This window comes from Ascaphus truei, unplaced genomic scaffold, assembly GCF_040206685.1.
Source record: "Ascaphus truei isolate aAscTru1 unplaced genomic scaffold, aAscTru1.hap1 HAP1_SCAFFOLD_397, whole genome shotgun sequence".
NCBI lineage: Eukaryota > Metazoa > Chordata > Amphibia > Anura > Ascaphidae > Ascaphus > Ascaphus truei.
This window is the reverse complement of record NW_027456727.1, coordinates 130,001-139,451: the sequence shown is the minus strand read 5'-3', so window position 1 is coordinate 139,451 and position 9,451 is coordinate 130,001. Positions and strand designations below refer to the sequence as shown.

At 41.9% G+C, this 9,451-nt stretch overlaps 1 pseudogene; it reads right to left on the bottom strand.

Annotated features, from left to right (window-relative positions):
- Positions 1-238: 238 nt before the first annotated feature.
- On the bottom strand, positions 239-380 carry LOC142483934 (U1 spliceosomal RNA; annotated as a pseudogene).
- Between the last annotated feature and the right edge of the window lie 9,071 nt (positions 381-9,451).

The following is a 9,451-nucleotide window of genomic DNA, read 5'->3' as shown; positions in this document are numbered from 1 at the left end:
CCACCTGAATTTATTCCTAAATGTCTGCGCAGGTGCCTAATTGTCATTTCTCCCTGTTTGAGATGTTGCTACCTGGCTAGTTGGTGGGTGGGTGCTCCTTTTATGCCACAGTTATTGACCAGGCCCAAAGCCCAAGCAGTGGCAATAGCAGCTTGTCTGAACAAACACCTGTGCTGTGGGTGGTTGTTGTTGTTGTTGTTGTTGATTTTTGTTTCTGTTTTTTCTAACAGTCGAAAAACAGGGGAGAGCGCGCACGCAGTCCCCCACTACCAGAAATTGTGCAGTCGAGTTTCCCGCATGTGGGGAAATCGCAGAGGTCAGCTAGCTCCAAGTGCAATGAGCAAGCCTCGCCCTGGGAGAGCCACCTGCAGGATCATTTTTTATTATTTTTTTTATTTTTCTATTAAATGTTTTTATATTTATTTACAGAGTTACTTTTCGGAAAATAACAAACCCCCCTTTCATTACAACAACCCATACATTTTGTTAATACATTTCATATTTCAACATTCAAATACATTTTATAATAAAGAAAAACGCTTTCCCCTCATTAACTAGCACCCTATGCAGGGACAAACACCTGTCCTGTTTTCCCTCATCCAACACATTCTCCCTCTTTCCAGCTCGCACACTCCCCATATGCTCTTCCTCCGACGGTCTCCCACCGAAGGGGAGCACCGGCCCCTTCTCTCCGATACTCCACCAAACGGACCCTCATAGCACATTATTGCTCCTCACAATTACTTCCCCCCCTTTCCGGGAAGCTTTCTTTCTCTCTCCCTTTGGTAAGAGCATATGCCCCCCCCCCCCCTACACTCTCACCACACTCCCTTTCACTCCCAGAACACCCCTCAATTTCTCAATCTATTAACACATCAACATTTTCACCTCTTTTTTTCCCTCTATATTTTTCTATACATTTTGCACAAACAGTAATACATTTTCCTATCGCTATAAAGAAAACCCAGATAATCTCTCCTCTCCCCACCCTTTTATACATGTTTAACCATTTTATTCCACACTTTTGGTTTCCATAATTCTCTTCCTTCATTTTCCCCCAACCGCTTCACATCCAACAGATAATATGTATACATTTTGCTCAGAACAACTCTCACACACACGTTCACTCCAATCTCTTCTCTATTAAATATTAACACATTCCTTACATCCCACACCACTTCTTGTATACAGTTTATTATTTTCCACAACACGCTCCTCCTCTCCCCCTCCACCTCACACAACCCATACATCATCATATTGAATTCTAGGGTCCTGATCCCTATCAGTTCTTTTATCAGCTTCCCCTGACACTTCCATACCCTTCTGACAAAGCTACAATTCCAGAACAGATGGACCACATCCTCTACTCCTCCACACCCTTCTCTAGGGCATATTTCTGACTCTGCTAGATGTCTTTTCCTCTGGAATTCCCTTACGGGCAGGCAGCTGTGCACTGCCATCCAAGTCACGTCCTTCTGAGTGTTTGTCAGCCCCTTGTGATTTACATTCTTCCACATTATTTTTAAATGCTTTTCAACCAAACACCCAACACTTTCATACTCATCTCTTTCCATAATCACTCATGTAATTTTCTTTGATCATCCCATAGTGATCTTTCTACCCCAACCAAATCAAACTCCCTAATAAATTCCTCTATTACCCTGTAATTTTCTGGTGTCTCAAAACAAAATGGCCTCCTCAGGTCTGTATTACACAACCCTAGTTTCCTCTGCATCCCCTCTGCAGCATATCTCCCCATGCAGGCAGCTTTTGTTTCTTCCCCATTAATCAACTTTATACAAACTTGGGCTTACTTTGCCCCCAAAATCACCTCCATCCTTGGAGCTCCTTTGCCACCTTTCACCTTCTCCTTACATACAATTTGTCTCACCAATTTTTCCTCTTTTGACCCCCAAAAAAACATAAACAGGAACCTTGTAATCTTCCTGATCCACTTTGCTGTGGGAGGGAAAACCATTCCCATGTAAAGTAAAATTGGCACAAGTACCGCTTTCGTCACCAATATATTCCCTTCTAAAGATAATTTTCTTAATGTCCAAAACTGGATTTTTCTGCTAATTTTCCCCCTATCATTTCCCAGTTTGCCTCTCCTCTAAGATCCTCATCAAACAACACCCCTAATAATTTTATCTGTTTTTCTTCTTCTGGAATCCCACTTTTATCCAGTTCCTGCCAGGCCCCAAAAGCCTTGCAGCTGCTTTTACTCCAATTTACTTTAAAACCTGAAGCCTGGCAGAAGATTTCCACATGTAACTGAGCTCTTTTAAGGGCCATTTGAGTAGTACATACCAGAGTCAGATCGTCCATGTATCCTAAAACTTTTATATTTCTCCCCCCACTCCCAGGTATTTCTACGCCTCTTATCACTTTGTCACTTCTGATGCTCTGCAAAAGCGGTTCTATTGCGCATATAAAGGCCAAAGGTGACAGCGGACAACCTTGCCTCACCCCTGACTTTACCTGTATCCTTTCTGACAAAAACCCATTAACTAGGGCTCAACTAAATATATCCCTGTACAAACATTTTATCCAATCTACAACCTCCACTGGAATCCCCAGCTTCTCTAAAACCTTAAACAAAAACCCGTGAGAGAGGCGGTCATATGCCTTCTCAAAATCGATGTTAACCAAAACTAAAGCTTGCTTCCCTTTGTTACAGTGCCAAATCATGTCTCTAATAAGCCTTAAGTTCCCTGTTATCTGCCTCCCTGGCACAGCACACACCTGCTCCTCATCTACAAGCTTGCTAATTACCACTTTAATTCTCAACATTATCAACTTTGCCACAATCTTGTAATCAGCATTTAACAGGGTTATAGGACCCCAATTTTCCAGGTCCCTTCTATCCCCTTTTTTGAATATCAGGGTGATTATCCCTTCCTTACAGGATTCTGGTGTTCTTCCTTTTGTCATTATCTCTTTGCATAGATGTATTACCTCCGCTCCAATCACATCCCACATTTGCACATAGAATGCATGGGGCAATCCATCCTTACCAGGTGTTTTCCCTTTCCTCCCACTCCTTATTACTTCCTTTACTTCGTCCTCATTTACTTCTCTCTTTAGAAACTCCTGATCTTCCTTATCTAATTTATTTTCAATGTTTCCAATCACATCTTTCTCTATATTGCTGTCTCTTTCTTTTTCCTTAAATAAGTCCCTATAAATCCCCTCACTTCCCTCAGCACCCCTTCTGTTTCCTTCACCTCCTCCCCCTCTTTATTTAGCACAGGGGTTAAGCTTGCTTTGCCAGAATAAACTTTCTTAAAAAAGAAAGAGGTACATTTTTCATTTTTTTCCACTGCTTCCACTCTTGCAGCATGAATGATTTTTCCCCTTTCTCTTCTACTAATTTTCTAACCCCCTTCCTTGCTTTCTCTAATTCCTCCCCCACATCTTCCCCCATGTCTCTCAGCCTAAAAAGAAACTGTTTCCTTAATATTGCCCTTCTATATTCCTCCTCCGGCCTTCTTGCTTTTTCCACACCTTTTTGATGAAAAACTTCTGTGTTTTTTCCTTTACCCACTCCCACCATTCACTCACCCCCCAAATTCCCTCATTCTCGCCTTTAATGTAACATACATACATTCATACTGCTTCCTTACCCCCTCCTCCTCTAGCAAGGACACATTTAGTTTCCAAAAGCCATTCCCATGCCTCTCTATCCCCTCCAGTTCTAATTTGCATTGCACACACACATGGTCTGAGAACAGCACTTTTACCCCTTTCCATTCCTCCACCTTTACACCCTTTGGAATAAAAACATGACCAATCCTTGATTTTACCCCCTCCACTCTCACTAACCCATGTAAACTCCTGTTTTCCTTCCCCCCACACTTTGAACGCATCCCTTAGACTAAAATCATTCAACATATTTTTCAACAGAATCCCTGAAGCATCTGGCGTGCTCCTTTCTCCCCCCCCCCCCCTGTCCCCTCATTAAGTATGCAGTTAAAGTCACCAATCACAAGCGTTTGGACTCTCCCTGGCAAAACTTTTTTAAAACTTCAAACAAATTCCTTCTTTGCCTTTCCTCAGGCAAAGCGTAAACATTAAATAATCTAAACATTTCCCCCTCCACTTAAACAAAACAAACATTAACCTTCCCGGTTCTATCACTTCATATTTACAAATTTTAAACTCCTGTCCCCTAAATAAAATCCCTATCCCACTATTTCTGCTCTCCCTACTGCCAGACCATACAGAATCCCCCCAAACCCGTTCTTCTTTTCTTGGTGGGTCTGTGATCCCACATTCCTGCAAACAAATAATGTCATTTTTTTGCTTGGCCACCAAGTCCAAAATCCTCGCTCTCCTTGCCGGGCTTTTTAAGCTTCTCACAGTAAGTGAGGCTGTTACCAAAGTCATTCAGCTTTTTTTGAGAGAATAAAAAACACAAAATATCACCAGGGGAGAAAAAAAAAACCCCCATACTTATCTTATGTCCTGGTTATCCTTGAGGGGGGCTCTCTCCACCTCTTCACTGTACCCAACACCATGTTATTTGCTAAGCATTCTTCCACAAAAGATTCGCTTTTCCCCCCTGGAGAAGCCTGCCCATCCGGCGGTCCTGAGTAGGAGGAAGGGCTGGGTGAGAGGCTTCCCACCTGGCTGATCACTTCTTCCCTCTCATCCCTGCTGCTGGCTGATGCCTCGCTCACAGTATCCTCCAGCAGCCCTCCACGGCACCTTGCTTTTGCAGGAGTATGTTTTTCTTCCTTTTCCATCTTTCTTTTCCCCGGGCGCTCTTCTTGCCCTCCTGCAGCCAGCGTATCCATGCTTTCTGCTGAACCTTTTTCCTTCTCCCTTTCCAGGGCCACATCTTCTTCTCTCTGTACATCCTCCATCAATCCTGCTGTAAGAGGCTCCTCCCCTTCTGCCTGTCCCTGATCCATGCCTGTATCTGGCAACTCCTCCTCCAGCTCCTCAGCTGCTGATTCTCCCCTTGTTAAGGGCTCATCAGGGGGAACCTCAGCAGCTGGTTCCACGGGCGTTTCCTCCCTGCTTTCAGTTCCATGCATCAGATCATATTCACTCTCCTTATTAACCCATCCATCTGCGCGCTCTGCAGTTTCCCTTCTTCTTACAGCCTGTGTATATGTCCTCTTCTTAGTACAATTTCTAGCCATATGTCCTGTTTCCTCACATAAGTCACATTTAGAGGGCTCCTTGCACTCTGCAGCGTAATGACCCTCCTTTCTGCATTTGCGGCAAACTACTACATTTTGTTTATCACAGTTCTCCTGTGTGTGCCCAAACTCAAAGCACTTTCTGCAGTATTGCGGCTGGCTCCGGTAGTAAAAATACCCCCGGTTTCCTCCAATGTTAAAGGTCCCTGGGGGGTGCATGACTCCATGAAGTTCCTCCATGAAGACCATACATATCATTAAATGGCTTAGATACATCGATGATGTGCTTTTGGTACGGGATGGCACAGAAAAACTCCTCCAAGAATTTATCCAGCTACTAAATACCAACGAACATAATCTCAAACTTACTTATCAAATAAGTAAAGATAAAGTAGGATTTCTGGATATTACTATCTTTAAATCTGAAAGAGAAGAGATACATACAATTATATATCGAAAACCGACGGCAACTAATACACTGCTTCTAGCGGAAAGCCACCACCCAAAGCACATCATCGAGAATATTCCCATAGGACAATTTCAACGATTACGTCGAAATTGCTCAACAACAGCTGAATACAAAAAACAAGCTGTAGAGATGAAAAATAGCTTTCAAACAAGGGGATACACAAAGAACAAAATATAAAAAGCATATTTCAAAGCGCAACAAATGGACAGACCAAAACTTCTAACTAATAAAAGGATTCAAGAAACTGATCACAACATAAGATTTATCAGCACTTTCTCTGACCAATCCTACCAAGTCAAAAAAATCCTTAATAAATATTGGGATATTCTCCTTGAAGATCCAGACCTAAGAATGGTATTAAAAGATCAACCGCAAACAGGCTACAGGAGAGCTAAAAACCTTAGAGATACTTTGGTACATAGCCACTTTCAAGCACAACCTTTAAAAACATGGATGGGGACAAACCTATAGGGTCTTACCCATGTGCTCGATGTAAAGCATGTAATTTTATGACTAAAACAAAAACCTTCACTAATTCTATGAAATCAAAGACATTTAATATTAAGAACTTTAACTGTCAAACAATGGGAGTGATCTATTTAATTACATGTAAGTGTGGCGAAATGTATGTGGGACAAACAAAGAGACATCTGAAAACGAGCATTTTGGAACATATGGGAGACATTGGAAATACAAGAGATAAACCAGTAGCCAAACATGTGAATGAAATACATCAGGGAGATATTAAACACTCCCATTTACTGGAAGTGAACATGTGGCACCAGGCCCAAGGGGAGGAGACTGGGATAAACGTCTCCTACAGAGAGAATGTCCATGGATATTCCTATTACAAACACAGAGTCCAGATGGTTTAAACAAAGGTTTTATTTCTTCAGCATACTTATAATAATCACATATCAATTTATTATTTATAACATATAATACATTTTAGAAATCATATTACTTACTAATATCCGATATAGAGATAAATCTATTCGCTTTACATACATCTATATATGAATTTGCAGTTGTTTCACTTATAGAATTAAGTTATACATTTGCTGAACTCACCTTAGAAATCACTTTAATTAGAATTATATTTTATTTATATATATATATTTTTTTAAATTTAATTTTCATATATTTTAGATAGTTATTAAATATTTTCATCTAGTCTGCTTCGCATTGACCACTAGGGGCGAATCAAATTAGAGAGTATCACTCCTACACCTATACACATTAACACATGATCATAAAAAACACATTATTCACATTTTTCACAATAGATAAGATCCATTTTGACCCCCATGTATATATCCATATTCTCTAACACCTATCTCCCAGAGAACCTCCGATTTCTGAAAGTATCTCCCCACAGCAAGACGTAGCGATCTGAAAGGAAGAAAAGAGAAAAGCTGTGATTTGCATGAGTAGAATAACATTCTTAAATGTGGGAGGAACCAATTCTCCTGCCAAGAGACACCAAATTCTCTCATCTGGAAAGATTGGGCCCAGATATAGGAGACTATTCTGGTAGCTCCGAAGTGTGACAAACCTCTTCTAAAGTGCACTTTAGAAGTGGACTGGCATGCTTTGCTTTTCTGTAATCCCTAATCACATGCCCAAACCCTGTCTAAGCGGCTACTTTAGAAGCAGTTTCACTCTTGCTCTGATAATCCGATCGGTTTGTTAAAAAAAAGCCTCCAACTCACATTTTTTGCGCACAACTTTTCTATTCTCGTAGCTCCGTTATGCAAATCCCTTCTAAAAACGTGGATATTTTTTAACACCACCTAAATCAGGGGTGCGCAAACTGGGGGGTGCAACATTTTGTAGGGGGGGGGGGGGGGCGCAGGGTGAAGCATTGTGGTAATAGATGCAGGTTGGGGGAGATAATGGAGACGGGGAAAAAATTGCAGTCAGTATATGATCTCATACTACTATGCTGATTTATTTATAACAAAGCTATAATATTTGTCATGTTTTAGGCTGCGGTCCCAGTGACTGCCAGAGCGCACGCCTCGGCGTGCACTGTGCGCACAAACACCGGCCCCCCAGTCACTCAGGGCCGAGTACATGCGTCGGCGCACATTCAGCAGCCGCGCTGTACTGCAAGAATCCACACACTCAAATGAGGGCGAACCAGCCTCGTGAGGTCATGGCCACGCCCCCGCAAAAACCCGAAACACGCCCCCTCCCGTCGCAACCTCTCCCTCTCTCCTGAGACCGCAGATCGCGGTTAGCGCTGTGCACGTGCCACCCCCCCCCCACCCCACCGGGCGCACGTGTCACACTCATGACTGGGACTGCAGTCTAACTGGTTTAAAAATGTTATACCGATTAATTAAAAAAAGTTATGTGATTTGGATTACATCAGACACGGGGGCCCGACTAATATCACGGAGGAAATCGGGGGCTCGTTGTAAAAAGTTTGCTCACCCCTGACATAAAGAGGGGCGAAATTGGTATTGCGAGTTACATCCGCTTTCTGAAAGTATAAAAGAGATCGATCAATCTGCAAACCACAGAAAGATATAAAATATGGACACGGGAATTAGATATGCTGCTACAAGATAACTGATTACACAGGCTGAATCCAGCGCAAGGTACTCTCAGTGGTATACAGTATGAAAAAAAGGAACAAAGCATACAATAGTGCAGACGTACTAGAAGCAAAGATCTTAAATAAATCTGACTTCCAAATGCCTACCCATGGGGTAGGTGAAATCAAGCGTGTCTCAGATAAATCCGGTATATGGTAGGAGATGCTGGTAGATTTAGGTGGGACGTTCCATGGGTATAAAAGAGAGATGTGCACGGTGCAGATCAATTTATATTAAAAAGACATAAGCAGTGAGCTACAGGCAACTCGCATGCTCCCAGTAAGGTAAAAGCAGTTTGACCACTCTTGGTCCTGTAGTGGCGGCGCTGCGTTCAGTCCCTCAGGCAGGAAGATGTTAACCGGCTTCTCTCCGTCTTTCTGGCTCCACGGCGCTTCTGGGTTGTGTACACAGGCTGCGTCCGACGGCAGGGGCACAGACAGGAGAGAGCTCTGCGGTTCAGCAGCAGGGGACTCACAACAAACGGCGTATACCCCACAGCAGGCAGGAAAAGGACAACCCACGCGTTTCACTTGACCCAGGTGTGAGCTTCCTCAGGGTTGTATTGATCAATACACTCATAGCTGTTTCTCTCATGAGTATAGTTCATAGATTAAGATTTAGGAAACAAGAACTTAAATTAGCCGTATATGCTGGTGACCCACTGTACTAGTTTTCTGTTCAAATTGCGTTGATAGTGCAAGAATTGACTAAGTTTCAGTCTCTTGGGATACAAAATACTTTTCTCTAAATTCAACATTTTCTGGCTAAACAGGGAGCAGGACAATCCCCAAAATATAATTTTGACAATTTAAATCCATATCAGTGCTTTCATTTAAATGGTCTCTTTCCCAAAGCGTATTTATTTATTACAACTGTTACCTCTACTTTTAAGAAAAAAAGATATTCCCAGGATTCGCAAGAGATTCCCCAATTTTATTTGGAATAATAAAAAACATAAAATTAGCATATTTACATTACAAATGATTCAAGAGGATGGTTTAAACGCACACTTCAAACTCCGCCTGATTAACTAGATACAGTATTGCAGAGATTGGATTATTGAATAATCAGAATTTTTCAAATCTTGAAATGGAAAGTCAATTAATCGGCCTGTATTATATCAGATCAGCTGGTAGGTCCCATATTTGAACAGCTTAAAGCCCCATTTCAATTACCTAATAACAATGTTTTTTATAAATCCAATGCTATGTAAACTCGTTGCTTAAATC